Source organism: Lycium barbarum, chromosome 7 (assembly GCF_019175385.1).
Source record: "Lycium barbarum isolate Lr01 chromosome 7, ASM1917538v2, whole genome shotgun sequence".
Classification (NCBI taxonomy): Eukaryota; Viridiplantae; Streptophyta; class Magnoliopsida; order Solanales; family Solanaceae; genus Lycium; species Lycium barbarum.
In genome coordinates, this window is record NC_083343.1 from 35249650 (window position 1) to 35258885 (window position 9236).

Here is a 9236-nt window from a genome sequence, read left to right on the forward strand (position 1 = left end):
TGAAACATATTTAATTTATATACATGAGCCTTTCGGCTATCAAAATAATATACATACATATATATATACAATGAGGAACTTGTGAGACCTTACAACCCACACTGCGCATCTACGAGCCTCTACTAGAGTACTAGACATATGGACGGGACGGGACCCCGTCGTGCCCAAGACATACATATACATACATATACCAAAAGAATAATTAATGGAACCTCCGGAAAATGGAGTGCTCTTCAAATCAGCTAGTAGCTTCTACGAGTCTGGATCACCTCCCTGTCTACCTGTGGGCATGAACATAGCGTCCAAAGAAAACGGACGTCAGTACGAACATTGTACTGAGTATGAGAGGCATAAACAATAATGATACGTCAATGAAATAAAGGAAGCATCAATAAGGAACATATGTATCTGATTGTCACATATAAAGGAAATGATGCATGCTGGCTTACTCATCATCATCATCATCATGTCATATATGCATAAATGTATAAGCTGCCCGTCCGTATCGGATCGGTGTGATAATCATTAGCTTTAGCCTGCGTCCAGGCCTCCCGCATCCGAGGTACCATATCATGCTGCCCACTAGTGGTGTCTGCCCATGCCATCTGGCCATGGTGTATACACTGCCCGCCTTAGTGGTGACTGCCCGACCATATAGGCGCGGTATTATATCATCATCATAATATGCTCATCATAGTATGCTCATCATAGTACATGCATAAAGACTCAAGGACAACTATACTTTATCGGGGTGACGTAAGGTCGTGATGCCCCGATTTCATTATGGAGCATTCATTAACATTCTGCTTCACCTTGGAGGAATTAGCATATAAGGTGAGTGTATACCATAAACGACATCATATCATGAACATCTAATATCTTTAGACTTAAACTCATCATCATCATTATTGAACTCATAGTATGTCTCTCATCTCGTATGGCTTTTCATGAACATAGGCTATTAGTTTTTCGGAATGTAGGAAATTCATGAAGGGGAAGGAAAAGTTATGCTATAGGATTCATGGCATAGAAAGAAAGGACTAGCCTCACATACCTTTGTCGTTTAACTACTCTATCGCTTGATCGTCCTCCTTCGATGCTCGCGTTTCTACCTTCAAGAGGATTCGCACTAACATTAGTTACTCGGCTATAAGAACATTTTACTATTTCTAGGGAAAATTGGGCAGCATTTCCTTTGTTTTTACTACTTTTCCCACATTCTATATCAACTCCCAAACGTTCATAACAATATTCACAATATCGCAACAACAATCATCATTTACCTACATTTCCCACAATTCACCATTTTCCTTCAATTTCTCCACAATTATGGTTATAGCTCACTATCGCGGTTTCTCATATATAATACTTATTCCATGGTATAAATGTCATTCATAACATATTTAAATCACAACATATCGATAATCTTGACTCAATCCAAACCTCTACCCAATAATGTCACTATTCCCATATTTATGACCCTCCTTCTACAATCCAAGTGTTTCAACTTTTCAATACCTTAAATAACATGTAAATACCATAAAACGCACCTTGGATGATGGATGAACAACCTTTGAGTGGAACTTCTCTTCTTGCACCAAAACCCTTAACTCTCTTCTCTTGAGTTTTCTTGGCTTAGATGAACTTTTAATGGGTTTCATACACTTGATTTCATGGATTTGGTATAGTTGATCATGGTTTTCCCTTAGTTTCTTGTGGATGATTAATGGAGAAAGTTCTAGAGGTTTCTTTGGTGTGTGGAGGAGTGGAATGAAATGAAATAAAATGAGAGAGAGGTCCTCATATTAATTCTTAAAATCAGTCCCGACCGAGATATACGGTACGATCGACCAAGTGTCTATTGGATCAACGGAGCGTCGATCTGATCGTCGAAGTCGTTAAATTTCCAGTGAACAGCCTTTCGTTTTCTTTCATTCTACGGTGAGAAGGACGGTCCGTCGAACTGATCGACGGAGCGTCGATCTGTTGTATGCGAACTCGATCAGAGGTAAATGGTCATCCTAGCTACCACCAAAATATAGTACACATGTTCGTAGAATATCCTCCAAGGTCTGAATAGTGCGTTCGGCCTGCCCATCAGTCTGCGGATGGAATGACGTGCTAAGCTTCGCTTGGGTACCTAGACCTTCTTGGAAAGACTTCCAGAACTTGGCTGTAAACTGTACTCCTCTATATGTGATAATAGATAGTGGAATACCATGAAGTCGCACAATTTCCTTTATATACAACCTTGCATAATCTTCAGCCGAGTATGTGATTCTGGCTGGAAGAAAATGAGCTGCTTTCGTGAGTCTGTCCATGATCACCCATATAGAATCATGCTTGCCTCGGGAACGAGGTAACCCCACAATAAAATCCATATTGATCACTTCCCACTTCCAAGTAGGGATTTCCATTGCTTGCAATAATCCTCCTGGCTTCTGATGTTCGATCTTTACTTGTTGGCAATTTGGACATTGGGCTACAATGTCTGCTATGTCTCTCTTCATGCCATCCCACCAATATATCAATTTGAGATCGTGATACATCTTTGTTGCACCTGGGTGAATAGAATACCGAGAATAATGGGCTTCTTCCAGAATTCGTCGGCGCAATTCTGCAACATTCGGAACACATAGCCTGCCTTGGTATCTAAGAATCTCATCCATCGAAGTTTTAAATGGAGATCTCTCTTTCTCATGAAGTGTGTGTCTATACCGGCTCAACTGAGGATCTTCATACTGACGCTCTTTCACTTCCACATTCAGGGACGAAACTGTGGGATTGTTAACACTAAATCCTTCACTACCTGAATCGATTAGACGTACTCCAAGGTTAGCTAGTTGATGGAGCTCATGAATCAATTCTTTCTTCTCCGAAGGAACTTCGCATAAACTGCCCATTGACCGGCGGCTAAGCGCATCAACTACTACATTTGCTTTTCCAGGGTGGTACAAAATATTCACATCGTAATCTTTCAATAACTCTAACCACCGCCTCTGCCGCAGATTTAACTCCTTCTACTTGAAAATATACTGAAGACTCTTGTGATCTATATAAACATCGACATGCACCCCATACAAGTAATGTCTCCACATTTTTAATGCATGAATGATTGCGACCAATTTGAGATCATGAGTTGGATAGTTCTTTTCATGTTTCCGCAGCTGTTTCGAAGCATAAGCAATAACTATACCGTGCTGCATTAACACACATCCTTACCCAACACCGAAAGCATCACAGTACGCATCATAGCCATCTGGCCCTTCTGGAAGTGGTAAGACCGGGGCCGAAGTTAATCTGTCCTTCAACTCTTGGAAGCTGCATTCACAAGCATCATCCCATTGAAATTTAATTGACTTCTGGGTTAGCTTCGTCAATGGAGCTGAAATAGATGAAAACCCTTCTACAAACCTTCTGTACTATCCTGCCAATCCAAGAAAACTGCGAACCTCTGTAGGCGTCGTAGGCCTTGGACAAGTCTTCACAACCTCAATTTTCTGAGTATCAACTCGAATACCGTCATCTGAAATAACATGGCCCAGAAATGTTACGAAATTCAGCCAGAATTCGCACTTTAAAATTTTTGCATATAATTCTCGAGCTCGAAGAATTCCAAGTACGATACGTAAATGATCCGCATGTTCTGATTCTGTGCGAGAGTATACTAGAATATCATCAATGAATACTATCACGAATAAATCCAAGAGCGGCCTGAATACATTATTCATCAAATTCATGAACACTGCCGGAGCATTAGTCAACCCGAACGACATCACCCGGAATTCATAATGGCCATATTTAGTTCTGAAAGCCGTCTCACTTGATGATAACCTGACCTCAAGTCTATTTTAGAAAACCACTTGGCACCCTGTAGTTGATCAAATAAATCATCAATCCTTGGGAGAGGAGATTTGTTCTTTATCATCACCTTGTTCAACTGCCTATAATCGATGCACATTCGTAGGGAACCATATTTATTTTTCACGAACAAGACTGGTGCTCCCCACGGTGATGAACTGGGTCTAATAAATCCCTTCTCAAGCAAATCTTTCAACTGCGCCTTTAGCTCTTTCAATTCTGCCGGAGCCATTCGATAAGGAGGAATAGAAATAGGCTTGGTGTCCGGCAACACATCAATGGCGAAGTCAATTTCTCTTTCTGGAGGAAGGCCTGGAAGTTCATCTGGAAATACATTAAAAAATTCATTCACTACCGGGACAGATTGGAAAGTTGGTGACGTTGCTTCGGTGTCACGTACTCAGACTAGATGATAAATATAGCCTTTAGCTATCATCTTCCTTGCCTTAAGGTAGTAAATAAACCTACCTTTTGGAGAGGCTATATTACCCTTCCATTCAAGCATGGGCTCTCCTGAAAATTGAAATCGAACTATTTTCAGTCGACAATCAACACTGGCATAACATGAAGCCAACCAATCCATACCCATAATCAGCTTTGGTCTGGCGATTGCATATCACAAGTACCCAATTTTTATACACTCGTCTAGCTATCACGGGATCACCAACCGAAGTAGATACCTCAAAAGGTTTGATTGGCTTAAGTTTCACCCCCAAGACGACCAGCAACATACGGGGTAATACAGGAAAAAGTAGAACCCGGATCTATCAAGGCATATACATCATGGGAAAATATGCATAATGTAACTGTAACCACATCTGGGGAGGACTCGAGATCCTGTCGTCCGACTAAAGCATACACACGGGGCTGAGTGGCACCTGAAGTAGATGCTCCCCTCTGCCTCTACCTCGACCTGCTGGGATCTGGGGAGTCTGCCCTACTAGGCGCACTGAAGATGAACCACCTGCTGATCCTGTGGACTGAACCCCAACTCTACTGCTCGTCGACGGGCAATCTCGCATCATATGCCCAACCTGACCACAGGCATAGCAAGCATCCGAACCTTGGCAACATTGTCTGGAATGTAGTATACCGCATTGGCTGCATTGCGGTACTGGGGGTCTCCTCTGACTATAGTCTTCCCTGAACTGAGAATCTGAGGCCCTCGAACTCTGACCCTGTCCTGAACGAAAGGAGCGATCAAATCTCCTACCCGTAAATCGTGAAGGTGCACTAGTCACCGACTAGCCTGAGTGCCTAGAATATGTCTGTCCTGATCCCCCTCTATAATCACTGCCTGTCCCCATAGATCTGGCCCTCTTGCTTTGCCTTCTATCAATGTCGCGATCAACTCTTTGTGGTTTCTGTCGTCCCTCCAAGTTCTGGGCATGAGCTTGTATTCGGGAAATATCCATCCCTTCTTGCAACGAGGCCGTTAAACAATCCTTGAACAAATGTGGCCCCAAGACACTCACAAACCTGTGCATCCTATCTCCCATATCGGCCACCATAGTCGGGGCATATCTAGCCAAGGAATTAAATTGAAGGCTATACTCCCGAGCACTTATATTTCCTTGCTTCAAATTTAGAAATCTATCCGCTCTAGCTCGGCGGACCTCGGGGGGAAAATAGTGACGGATGAAAGCATCCAAAAATTCGTGCCACACAGGAGGTGGCGCATTTTCTTTCCTTGATGCTAGCTAATTGTTGTACCACAATACCGCCACATCTCTGAGTCTATAAGATGCCAACTCCACAGATTCAGTCTCAGAGGCATGAATAATTCTCAATGTTCTCAGCATCTCATCAATAAAACCTTGCGGGTCTTTATCCAGCTTTGACCCGAAAAACTCCAAAGGATTCAAACTCATAAAGTCACGGGCTCGGGTACTAGCTGAACGATCACTTGAACTCACATTCTGCCATTGTGCTTGGGCGGCAACCAACTGTGTCAACAGATGGATGGCCTAGGTCACTTGTTAACCCGAAGTAACCGGTGGAGGAACTGGAGCTGAAGCTCCTCCTTGTGTTTGTACATTGGGAGGGGGTAGAAGAAGTATTAGATAAGGCCTCATTATGTGACTCGCCGTCTTCTACATTCATTGGCGGCTCTCTTTCTACCTGCCTTTTTGTCGTAGTCTTGCCCTTCTGGGTAGCTGTAGCTTTTCCCTTTGGCGGCATTTCTGAAATCACAACACACTATTAGGGAGGATAAAATCTTATACACGGCTCTATCGCACGATCTCATAAGAAGAAAGATGGTCATTTTTCCTAAATGCCCTGTAGCCCCCTGTTTATTGATGTGGTGCGCAACACACCATAAACAAGACTCTACTAGACACGGCTCGTAGACACTTCCTAGGACTGAACTGCTCTGATACCACTTTTGTCACGACCCGGCTAGGGGCCGTGACGGGTACCCGGGGCTAACCACCGAGCACCATTCGTTCTACTACTCATCTGCTTTCATTCATGCATCTTATGCTCATAACCATGGTAATTATTATCCTTTGAAACATATGTACTTTATATACATGAGACTTTCGGCTATAAAAATAATATACATACATATATATATACAATGAGGAACTTGTGAGACCATACTACCTACACTGCGCATCTACGAGCCTCTACTAGAGTACTAGACAAATGGACGGGACGGGACCCCATCGTGCCCAAGACATACATATACATACATATACCAAAAGAATAATCAATGGCACCTCCGGAAAATGGAGTGCTCTTCAAATCAGCTAGTAGCTTCTACGAGTCTGGATCGCCTCCCTATCTACCTGTGGGCATGAACACAGCGTCCAAAGATTGAATGTCCGTACAAACATTGTACTGAGTATGAGAGGCATAAACAATAATGATACATCAATGAAATAAATGAAGCATCAATAAGGAACATCTGTATCTGACTGTCACATTTAAAGGAAATGATGCATGCTGGCTTACTCATAATCATCATCATGTCATATATGCATAAATGTATAAGCTGCCCGTCCGTATCGGATCGGTGTGATAATCATTAGCTTTAGCCTGCGTCCAGGCCTCCCGCGTCCGGGGTACCATATCATGCCGCCTACTAGTGGTGTCTGCCCATGCCATCTGGCCATGGTGTATACGCTGCCCGCCTTAGCGGTGATTGCCCGGCCATATAGGCGCGGTGTTATATCATCATCATAATATTCTCATCATAGTATGCTCATCATACTACATGCATAAAGACTCTAGGACAACTATACTTTATCGGGGTGACGTAAGGTCGTGATCCCCCGATTTCATTATGGAGCATTCATTAACATTCTGCCTCACCTTGGAGGAATTAGCATATAAGGTGAGTGTATACCATAAACGACATCATATCAGGAACATCTAGAATCTTTAGACTTAAACTCATCATCATCATTATTGAACTCATAGTACGTGTCTCATCTCGTATGGCTTTTCATGAACATAGGCTATTAGTTTTCCGGAATGTAGGAAATTCATGAACGGGAAGGAAATGTCATGCTATAGGATTCATGCCATAGAAAGAAAGGACTAGCCTCACATACCTTTGTCGTTTAACTACTTTATCGCTTGATCGTCCTCCTTCGATGCTCGCGTTTCTATCATCAAGAGGATTCGCACTAACATTAGTTACTCGGCTATAAGAACATTTTACTATTTCTAGGGAAAATTGGGCAGCATTTCCTTTGTTTCTACTACTTTTCCCACATTCTATATCAACTCCCAAACATTCATAACAATATTCACAATATCGCAACAACAATCATCATTTACCTACATTTCCCACAATTCACCATTTTCCTTCAATTTCTCCACAATTATGGTTATAGCTCACTATTGCGTTTTCTCATGTATAATGCTTATTCCATGGTCTAAATGTCATTCATAACATATTTAAATCACAACATATCGATAATCTTGACTCAATCCAAACCTCTACCCAACAATGTCACTATTCCCATATTTATGACCCTCCTTCTACAATCCAAGTGTTTCAACTTTTCAATACCTTAAATAACATGTAAATACCATAAAACTCACCTTGGATGATGGATGAATAACCTTTGAGTGGAACTTCTCTTCTTGCACCAAAACTCTAACTCTCTTCTCTTGAGTTTTCTTGGCTTAGATGAACTTTTAATGGGTTTCATACACTTGATTTCATGGATTTGGTATAGTTGATCATGGTTTTCCCTTAGTTTCTTGTGGATGAATAATAGAGAAAGTTCTAGAGGTTTCTTTGGAGTGTGGAGGAGTGGAATAAAATGAGGGAGAGGTCCTCATATTAATTCTTAAAATTAGTCCCGACCGAGATATACGGTGCGATCGACCGAGCGTCGATCGGATCGACGGAGCGTCGATCGGATCGACGGAGCGTCGATCGGATCGACGGACGTCGATCTGATCGTCGAAGTCGTTAAATTTCTATTGAGCAGCCTTTCGTTTCCTTTCATTCTACGGTGAGAAGGACGGTTCGTCGAACTGATCGACGGAGTGTCGATCTATTCCGTCGAATGGTATTCGCTCTAGCTCACTTCTACGGCACAATCGACGAAGCAGCGACCCGTCCGACTTTACAAAGAACGACCGTCGAACCCCCCTTTCGCTGAACTGCAATGAAGTTTTATTCAACGAACTTTTCTGCCTTGCGTCTAACTTCTTTGGAATCTTAATTAGAATTATTAAACATCCCTTCTTACTTGTAGGGACATCATGTACACCTTAACTTACGTTAGTCCTTTAACCGCTCAGCAACCCAAAGTTCCGAGGTGTAACAATTTGCAGGAAACTTTTAATGTATTGTCCAAGTACAACATGAATTTGAACCCTTAGAAGTGTGCCTTCGGAGTAGGTTCGAGCAAATTCTTAGGCTTTATGGTGTCAAATCGGGGAATCTAAATTAACTCGGATAAAATCAAGGCCATCGAAGACATCAAAGTAGTTAACAACGTGAAAGGAGTACAAAGGTTAATCGAGAGGATTGCGGCCCTGATCAGGTTTATGTCTCGGTCTTCGGATAAAAGCGACCAGTTCTTTTCTTTGTTAAAGAAGAAGAACGACTTCGTCTGGACACCGGAATGTCAACGAGCCTTGGATGAATTGAAGAAATACTTGTCAAGCCAACCCTTGCTGCGCGCTCCAAAGGAAAATGAACAGCTGTATTTGTACCTGGCAGTGTCTGAGGTTGCGGTAAGTGGTGTTTTGGTTCGAGAAGAGCAAGGTACGCAATTTCCAATTTATTATGTGAGTAGAACTTTGGGGGATGCGAAGAAACGTTATCCTCACATAGGAAAATTGACTTTAGCTTTGTTCAGCGCATCTAGGAAACTAAAACCTTATGTTCAATGTCACCCAATATG